Below are 10601 nucleotides of genomic sequence, written 5' to 3'. Positions count from 1 at the left end.
TAGCACAGAGGGGCACAGGAGAAATTAAGGAATAGACTGGTATGCTTTTTAGTGAAAGAATATTACAGAGTACAGATTCTCTTTAAATATGAAATATTTAAATATAAAAGAAAACCATATTATACATAAAAAATGCATGGGGGAACCTATTAAAGCCTGGGTGAATATATTTTTTTCTATAAACAAAATATTTCCATATACACTGAGGGGTAAGGAGGCTGGAAAAGATTCCCAATTAGAGTTAAACTTAAAGCTGTTCTCCGCCCCCTACCTACACCTCTCAGATGCTGCAGCTGTCCTTGGAAAAGCAGGTTTGCGACTCCACGTCCTACAAATATTAGATATGTGCAGTACCTAGGAAGAGCCCATGGCTCCATAACTATGCCATTTCCTGCATGCTTGGGCATAAAGCAAAAGCATTGTTATTTAGTATGCAAGTAGATAGTTGAGTCTGGCACTACTTTTCATTACTTGCAGATATCAGTGTGTGCTCCAAGATATAAGTGTCCATAGATAGTAGTATTTAGTATGCAAGTAGGGTCTGGCACTACTCTTTATCACTTTTAAAACCGCTTTATATTAAATATTGCTGTCCATACTAGTAACAATGCATGAAACTTGTAATAAAAACTGACATAGCCTCTGAAGACGCGGACCACACTGCCACGCTGCCCCACAGCCTACGTCTGAATATGGTATGTCGGTTTTTATTACAAGTCTCATGCATTGTTACTAGCATGTGTATCATTGATCAGATCCGTTTTCACTATGTGAACCAGGTCACGGACTGAGCCATCCGGATCCGGTGAAGCAGAGATCGGATCCGCTCACCGGATCCTTTTTGCTCAGAACACAGATGTGAACCGGGCCTTAAAGAGAACCTGAACTGAAAATAAAAAGTCAAAATAAACATACTCAGGTCATACTTGCCTCCCGTGTAGTCTGCTCATCAATCTATTTCTCCTCTCCTGCATCCGGTTTGTCCACCGTGATCGATGAAATTTTCTGTCCTCCATTTTGAAAATGTCCATTACCACATAACAGCTTCCTGGTCAGCACACTGTTAGATTGTAATATCGCCCACTTGAGCCATAGGGAAACATGGACATTACCTTGCACATTCAGTTGTAACTGACAGCAGCTGGTATATAACTGACAGCAACTGGTATATTTCAGTTCTGACAAAATCTTGTCAGAACTGGAAGGGATCACTGTAAGAAGAAAATGGTGAGCTTCTGAGAGGAACTGATGGCGAGGTAAGTATGTAATATTCATTTGCAGCTAAATCATGTGTTTATTTTAAATAATTTTACTCAGTACAGGTTCCCTTTAAGCGCAATATAAATGTTATTTGTCATGTCTTGTATTTTCTAGAGAGGCATTCTAATACTAAGGTAAGCATGTATTTTTCTACTCTTTATTCACTTTAGGTATGCTTCATATGCAAGTTAGAATATGTCCTCGAAGTGGATATCTGCAGAACCTATCTTGCTGTCTAGCACTAAAAATAGGACTTTATTTTGTGGAATACCCAAGCAATGGTTATTCTACAAACCAATGTCTCACTGCACATTGACCCACATATTCTATTTCATTACACCAAGGGCTGCTGCCAGGAATCTGCAGGAGTGTACAAATCTACAGAGGGAAGAGTCCATGATTCATCTAGTGTTCTGGTTGTGAAAGACGTTCTGCTATTTAAAATATACAGTATTACCGTACTTTGTCTCTATCGTGGAGAATTTTGGGTTAGGGTTAAATACCAGCATTCAGATTTGATTAAGTAATACTGTTTGCACATAAAACAGAATATGAAGTCTTAAAGGAGACATCTGAAGCTGAATTCTAATTCAGGCAAAGATACCAGACGTTAAACATTTCAGACTGTAGAAGTAACAGTAACATACCATGCACAAATATATGCATATTGAAAACTACAGTATGTCAATGGGTTACATTCTATGGTAGTAGTAGCTGAATTTGTTAAGTTCTACAAAAATATGCTCTTTTTTGGATTTAGAAGGTGGATGGGGTAGAGTCCAGATTTATTGGAAGGTTGGAAATATTAAGCACTTCCATATATGTGAATTTATCTACACAATCTGTTTATAGTATTAGAAATCAGCTGGCCCTCATGCTACATACAGGTGGTCAAGTTGGCCAATCAACAGGGGGGATTTTAGGTTTTGTGTGGGAAGGATACATTTTTTTAAGGAGGGTAATATTGTGTATTAGTAAGAAGGTTTGTTTGAAAAATGTTTTTTAAATGTTTTTTTCCTCATTTCCCTACAGCCAACGCTTCAGCTGTAGGGAAATGCACTGATGGTTATCATTTGGCTTATTTAAAATGAATAGCCTGATACAGTACGGCTCACTGGGTTGGAGATAGCTGAAAAAAGACTATGCTAGTCCTGAGGTCATGTCAAAAAAGAAGAAAAAGAAATGTATAGATTTGAAGAAACACCTGACAGTGAGTTTCAACCTTCCCCAATGCCATAAATCATAATAATAAAGTTTTAACTGAAGTTACACTAATTGAGAGCGTACTACCTATCAATAACTAAAATCTGACTGGTTGATGCAGATCACTGTACTTTACATATCCCTTTGCTCTACGTGATTCAATAGGTTCATTGAACTTTCACTTGCATATTTCATCAGATTTGCATTCTCGTGTGGTGTAAGATATTCCCATTGAATTTTTTACTTCAAAGATGTGACAGAAGGGTGCTTAGAGCTAGAGTATAAACTACACTACACTGATGCCATTGACTGACAGGATGACAAACTTCTAATCACTTGCAGCATTCTCATCTGTCACAGAGTAAATGGGTGTTCCGGAATGCTCAGTTTCTGCCTTCGGGGTACTACACTTCACATTCTCACAGTCGTAAATAACGCAGCAGTGGCATGTCCCTATAGGGACATGGCAAGATTACTGCAAATGCCACGTAGACCATGGCGAAGGGAGAATGGGGGGAATGGGGCATCTTGAGGAAGGTCTGGATGGAACCACAGCAAAGGGAGAAAGGGGGGAATGGGGCATCTGGAGGAAGGGCTGGATGGAACCACGGCAAAGGGAGAAAGGGGGGAATTGGGCATCTGGAGCAAGGTCTGGATGAAACCACAACAAAGGGAGAAAGGGGGGAATGGGGCACCTGGAGGAAGGGCCGGATGGAACCATAGCAAAGGAAGAAAGGAGGGAATGGGGCATCTGGAGCAAGGTCTGGATGAAACCACAACAAAGAGAGAAAGGGGGGAATGGGGCATCTGGAGGAAGGGCTGGATGGAACCACAGCAAGGAGAGATAAGGGGGAATGGGGCATCTGTAGGAAGGTCTGGATGTAACCATGTCAAAGGGGGGAATGGGGCATCTGGAGGAAGGGCTGGATGGAACCACGGTGTCACGGAAGAGCCGCGAGACCAGAAAACGCAATCGGTTTCCTGCACCGATTATCGTTGAGTTGCCAGATCAAGATTTTATGGGGTAGAAGACTGTGAGCCTGGGAGTTTCTGGTTTCATAGTTGCTAGAGGAACTCTTTTCATGAAGTACGTTTGTTGACCAGCGAAGGCATGTTTGTTTAAATTAACTTGATCAAAAGAAGTTCCTTCATAGGCAGTGACACCCAAGTGTGAACATGCACTTTGAAAAGGATACCATTTGGTGAGCCCCAGAAAAGCGAGCTTCCCACACAGCAGGGGTCTAGACCAGCGGAGCCTTGGAACCAGCTTAGAAATAAATGCTGTATATAATTTTTAGCTTGTGTAAGGAATACTGTTCATCTGTTAGGTATGAAAGTTATCTCATTCTGCTGGTCCGGATCTGGTGAATATTTAATATTAAATTGAGGCCACTAACCTACCCAGATCCCGAGGTATTCCGCTACTTCGTAACCAGGCATGCGAAAGCACCCAAGTTTGATGTCATATGAACTGTCATATTCTGAGGAATATGAATCCGTGACTGTTATGTGTGTGCAGGAAGCGTAAGCCGAGATATGAAAAATGTCATGTTTGGGGGGCACCAGAAACCAACCCAGGAGGTGAACCACACCCTGTCCAGCCCCTGTGCTGAACCTGAGACCCCACCCAAAAATGTAGATTATTAAAAAGTGCTGGCCAGGGACTCCTCCATTATTCCTCAAAACTCCATCTTCATGGGAGCATGCCACTGCTTTGAGGAAGAGTAGCGGCCATCTTGTTTGAACTTCAGCTCCTGAACTGAAACAAAGAACTGCACGTGTTTTCCCAGAAAGGACATATTTCCACATGAACTTAAGTATCCGTATTTTCTTCCCTTTTTATTTCTTTTATACTGCGCTACGATTGACTCTGTAATTGTTGATGTTAATGATTTTCTGTATATATTAATTATTTATATTGCATTAATAATAAAACAACTAAAAAGTCATTTTGTTTGTTCAGCTACCCCTGCTATTCAGCCGCACAAACCGAATTCTAGCTTCTGAAGAGTCGCTACTATTGTTAATAGCTTTGATAAAATCGTTTTATTTGTAGGTCTAGAGTCAGCCAGTCAGTAGGATTCTCTGTCCCATGGTAACAGAGATGGTGGCAGCCTAGTATTTTGTGTTTAATAGATTGCACGCCTCCCTCTGGTCTGTCTGCTGCCAAAATTCCATCGGTTTCTGTGCACCGATTGCGACCACAGATTGGTCTGTGTGCTGAAACTGATTGGAAGGCATTGTGAGGTCCGGCCACTAGAGGGCTTGTGACAGTGTTTGTTAGCGTTTGGGATCTGTGTTGTGCTGAACGTATCTCAGATAGCGCTATCCAATTAGCCCTGTCGAGAAACAAACTAATTAGTTGGTGTTGTAACTGAATGCAATATATTTTTTATATATACAGAGAGACTGTGTAGCCCAGTACCCCTCCCTAAAAGTTTTTATTTTATTTGGCATGAAAATGTCCGGGAACTACAAGAACAATGTGCCAAGCAGATCTGGAAAATCTTTGTCAAACACGGGGCATTGACATCCACCACAAGACAAAACAGGAAATGATAATAGACTTGTTTCAATGGGATACCCAGCAACTGCGAGAGCGGGATGTGCTCACTGAGGAGGACACCAGCCCATCTGACTCAAGTCAAGGGGAACCAGAGACGTAAGATCCTATGCATACAGAGGTTGAGCATCCTGAGGGCCCTGCTACAACTACGACTATGCAGGAGACTGTCAGCATGGACCCCAGTCTCAGAGCTTCTCCGAGTACTCGCCTGGAACCGGCCAGTACTGGACTGTCCATTTGTGCTGACCCGGTAATGCAGCAGGCATTACAAAAGCTGATGGACACTGATGTGGAAAAGTACAGTCCTGGCCAAAAGTTTTGAGACTGTCAAAAATATTAGTTTTCACAAAGTTTGCTGCTATACTGCTTTTAGATCTTTGTTTCAGTTGTTTATGTGATGTACTGAAATATAATTATAAGCACTTCATACGTTTCAAAGGCTTTTATTGACAATTACATGAGAATTATGGAAAGAGTCAGTATTTGCAGTGTTGGCCCTTCTTTTTCAGGACCTCTGCAATTCAACTGGTCATGTTCTGAATCAACTTCTGGGCCAAATCCTGACTGATAGCAACCCATTCTTTCGTAATCACTTCTTTGAGTTTCTCAGAATTAGTTGGTTTTTGTTTGTCCACCCGACTCTGGGATTAAGATCTGGGGAGTTTCCAGGCCGTGGACCCAAAATTTCAACGTTTTGGTCCCCTAGCCACTTAGTTAACACTCTTGCCTTATGACACTGTGCTCCATCGTGCTGGAAAATGCATTGTTCTTCACCAAACTGTTGTTGGATTGTTGGAAGAAGTTGCTGTTGGAGGGTGTTTTGGTGTTATTCTTTATTCATGGCTGTGTTTTTTTTGGCAAAATTGTCAGTGAGCCCTCTCCCTTGGATGAGAAGCAACCCCACACATGAATAGTCTCAGGATGCTTTACTGTTTGCATGACACAGGACTGATGTTAGTGCTCACCTTTTCTTCTCCTGACAAGCCTTTTTCCAGATGCGCCAAACAATTGGAAAGGGGCTTCATCGGAGAATATGACTTTGCCCCAGTCCTCAGCAGTCCATTCACCATACTTTCTGCAGAAGATCAATCTGTCCCTGATGTTTTTTTGGGAGAGAAGTGACTTCTTTGCTGCCTTCTTGACACCAGGCCATCTTCTAAACGTATTTGCCTCACGGTGCGTGCAGATGTGCTCACACCTGCCACCATTCATGTGTGGGGTTGCTTCTCATTCAAGGGAGTGGCCTTGCTCACAATTTTGCCAAAAAACACAGCTCTGAATAAAGAATGGTACCAAAACACCCTCCAACAGCAACTTCTTCCAACAATCCAACAACAGTTTGGTGAAGAACAATGCATGTTCCAGCACGATGGAGCACTGTGTCATAAGGCAAAAGTGATAACTAAGTGGTTAGGGGACCAAAGCGTTGACATTTTGGGTCCATGGCCTGGAAACTCCCCAGATCTTAATCCCATTGAGAACTTGTGGTCATTCCTCAAGAGGCGAGTGGACAAAAAAAAACCAACCAATTCTGAGAAACTCAAAGAAGTGATTATGAAAAAATGGGTTGCTATCAGTCAGGATTTGGCCCAGAAGTTAATTGAGAGCATGCCCAGTCGAATTGCAGAGGTCCTGAAAAAAAAGGGCCAACACTGCAAATACTGACTCTTTGCAAAAATATGCAAATTTGTCTGTAAATATATGCAGCGTGAAATGGACCAGTGTAATATTTTCACTGGGAGATTTGATTTTCATAATGATTAGCATAATGCTGTATCATAATAATTTGCATACCGTATTTTTCGGAATATAAGACGCACTTTTTCTTCCCCAAAACCGGGGGGAAAAAGTGGGTGCGTCTTATATTCCAAAGGTACAGTATTTTCGCCCCATAACATACTTACCGGATCCTGCCGCCGCGATCCTAGCCTCCTTCGTCTGTCCGCCGTCATCCAATGTCGCAGCAGCCGTCATCAGAGGGTCCAGCAATCCCATCCAGTATCCCCGACTGATCCCCGCTCTTTAAGTGTCCAAGTCGCCGGCTCCTCTTCACTGCAGTCATGCTTGTATGCAGGCTCGCGGTGATTACACGCTGCCGGGGCCGCCTTCCTCCATAGTTACGGCGTCCTCTTCTTAGATACAGTGCCCCCTTCTGTGTTACGAGCGGCGCATGTGCGCCGGGGTCACGCATGACGTCAGGCGCACGTGCGCCGCTCGTCACACAGAACGGGGCACTGTATCTAAGAAGAGGACGCTGTAACTATAGAGGAAGGCGGCCCCGGCAGCGCGTAATCACCGCGTGATCACCCCGGGGCTGCATACAAGCATGACTGCAGCGAAGAGGATCCGGCAACCTGGACACTTAAAGAGCGGGGATACTGGATGGGATTGCTAGACCCTCTGATGACACCTAATAGGACCCTCAGATGATGGCGGCTGCGACTCTCGGGTGATGACAGGCAGATGGAGGAGGGGAGATGCAGCAGGGGTGTAGTGTAGTGTTGTTTGGGTTGGCTGAAGGGGTTACTTAGTGAAGTGTAGTGTAGTTTGGGTTGGCTGCAGATGTTAGTGAGGGAAGTGTAGTATACTGTAGTGTAGTGTAGTGTAGTGTAGTGTAGTTGTAGTAGGGGTTAGTGAAGTAATGTGTAGTTGATGGGGGCAGTAGGGGTGAAGTGAAGTGTAGTGTAGCAGGTGTTAGTATAGATGGGCAGTGTAGCTTAGATAAAGACAGTTTTGGGGGAGTTAGAGGTCCATAAGAAGCCCCTGCACCATAGACGCACCTAGGTTTAGTTTATTTTTTTTTCCTGATTTTTGCCCTCTAAATCTAGGTGCGTCTTATATGCCGGAGCGTCTTATATTCCGAAAAATACGGTAATTCTCAATCATCTCAAAATCTATTTGCACCTCAGTGACAATCCCCACTGACTAAGGTGGACTTTGGTACATGTAGATTTGGGTAGCACATTTAATGAACGCAATACAAACATAAATGGCACTGGCGTGTAGCTTTCAAAAAAAAAAAAAAATAGCTGGCAGTTTAAAGGCGCGTACACACGCCCTACTTTTTCAAACTACGGCCTGCCAGACCCTCCTGCTGGGCGTTCGTTCTGACGACAGTTGCACGTGAGTACAAACTGTCGGCAGACTGATGAGAGATCCGCTGAGCAAAAACAGTCTCATCAGTCTGCCAACAGCTTGCAACTGTCGTCAGAACGACCGCCCAGCGGGAGGGTCTGACGGTCCCGTAGTTTGAAAAAGTACGGTGTGTGTACGCACTTTAAGGGTTAACCACATTAGAAAGTAGCAATTATCACTGAGATGAAAATGCATTTGAGATGATTGAGAATTTTGCTGATTATTATGGAAATATAAATGGACCAATCAAATCTTGCAGTAAAAGCATTTGATTGGTCAATTTTCAAGCTGCATAGATTTGCAGTAACATTTGCATAATTCAACATCAGCTTAAAATGATTTGCATATTTCCAGTAAAGCAGAAAATTGGCAGTGAGCCAACACTTTACTAAAACGCCTTAGACGTCCGTGGTGGATGGGTGCAGAATGCCAAATGCCTATAGATGTCCGCAGCAGTCTGAGGATAGGTGCACACCTAACATAGCATGAAAGGCTGCATTTTATGTCATGTTTCATTTTATGTTGTGTGGGTTGTTTGTGCTGCGTTTGCGTTAGCGTTTTTTAATCTCGTGTTTTTCAAGTGTTTTGCGTGGGTTTTAATGCATTTGCGGTTCGCATATACAAAACACATGCGTTTTTCATGCGTTTTTACTTTGCGGTTTATGCAAATCACTAGGAAGACAACAGGAAGCGGAAATACATCATAAAACTATTTTTTTTTTTACCAAAAACACATAGAAAAACACATGGAAAACGAATACCATTGAATTTCCATTGATATTCATTATGTGCGTTTTTGCTGCATTTTTGAATATTATGCAACAAAACCTGCATTTTTGAAACCGCATGCATCAAAAACGCATATTCGCTTTTTTCCTGCGGCCCATAGACTTCCATTAGCGGCAAAAACGCAGCCTTTCCCACAACGCTAGCGTTTCTGCTAAGTGTGCTGTGCACCTAGCCTAAGGGTTAAGTAAGTTACTGCACATAATTTCAGTTGTTACAATAAGGAAGTACTTGATCCTCTTGACCCCTCTTCATTGATCCCCTTCATCACACACACTGTTCCCTTCCCCCTCCACACCACACGCACACACACACTACATCACACACACGCGCACACACACACCCACATACTACATCTCACACACACACACGCTACATCACACACACACACGCTACATCACACACACACTACATCACACACACACATACTACATATCACACACTGTTCCCTTCTCCCTCCGCACCACACACACACACACACACCACGCGCACACACACACACACATACTACATCTCTCTCACACACACACACACACACACACACACACACACACACACACACACACACACACACACACACACACACACACACACACACACACACTACATCTCACACACACACACACACACTACATCTCACACACACACACACACTACATCTCACACACACACTACATCTCACACACACACACACCACACACACACCCCACACACCACGCGCACACACACCTTCCCCCTCCACACACACACACACACACCACGCGCGCACACACACCTTCCCCCTCCATACCACACACTCCACGCGCGCACACACACCTTCCCCCTCCACACCACACACACACACACACACACACACACACACACACCTTCCCCCTCCACACCACACACACACACACACACACACACACACCACGCGTGCACACACACACATGCTACATCTCAAACACACACACACACACACACACCACGCGTGCACACACACACATGCTACATCTCAAACACACACACACACACACACACACACACACACACACACCACGCGCACACACCCCACACACCACGCGCACACACACACCTTCCCCCTCCACACCACACACACACACACCACGCGTGCACACACACACCTTCCCCCTCCACACCACACACACACACCACGCGTGCACACACACACATGCTACATCTCTCACACACACACACACACACACACACACACACACACACACACACACACACACACACACACACACACACACACTACATCTCACACACACACACACCACACGCGCACACACACCTTCCCCCTCCACACCACACACACACACCACGCGCACACACACACCTTCCCCCTCCACACCACACACGCACACACACACGCTACATCTCACACATGCTACATCACACACATGCTACATCACACACACACACACACTACATCTCTCACACACACACTACATCTCTCACACACACACTACATCTCTCACACACACACTACATCTCTCACACACACACTACATCTCTCACACACACACTACATCTCTCACACACACACTACATCTCACACACACACACACACTACATCTCACACACACACACACTACATCTCACACACACACCACACACACACATACTACATCACACACACACACACACA

This window comes from Hyperolius riggenbachi, chromosome 2, assembly GCF_040937935.1.
Source record: "Hyperolius riggenbachi isolate aHypRig1 chromosome 2, aHypRig1.pri, whole genome shotgun sequence".
In the NCBI taxonomy this organism is placed as follows: domain Eukaryota; kingdom Metazoa; phylum Chordata; class Amphibia; order Anura; family Hyperoliidae; genus Hyperolius; species Hyperolius riggenbachi.
This window is presented reverse-complemented; position numbering follows the sequence as displayed.